Raw genomic sequence first — 286 nt, forward strand, 5'->3', positions numbered from 1 at the left:
TTAACAACAACAACAAAAAAGTGGACATCTCCTCAGGAGCAATGGGGAAGGTTGGCTCTGGCCTCCTCCCTTCCTCCTCCACAGTGGGAATCCATGCTGTCTCCTCTGCCTTCCGAAACAGCCAGGCTCTCCCTTACAGCAGCTGGGGGCTTTGATAGTGGGTTGGTTGACTGCTAAGCCCCGAGCTCCTGCTCTCAGTGAGCACCTCCAGTGAGGCTTCTGCAGGCTCAAGCCTGTGATGGCACAGCCCAGTCAGGGCCAGCTCTCCTGTCACAGCCCCGTTCTC

The sequence above is a fragment of the Psammomys obesus genome, unplaced genomic scaffold (genome assembly GCF_907164565.1).
Source record: "Psammomys obesus unplaced genomic scaffold, mPsaObe1.curated_primary_1811, whole genome shotgun sequence".
Lineage (NCBI taxonomy): Eukaryota > Metazoa > Chordata > Mammalia > Rodentia > Muridae > Psammomys > Psammomys obesus.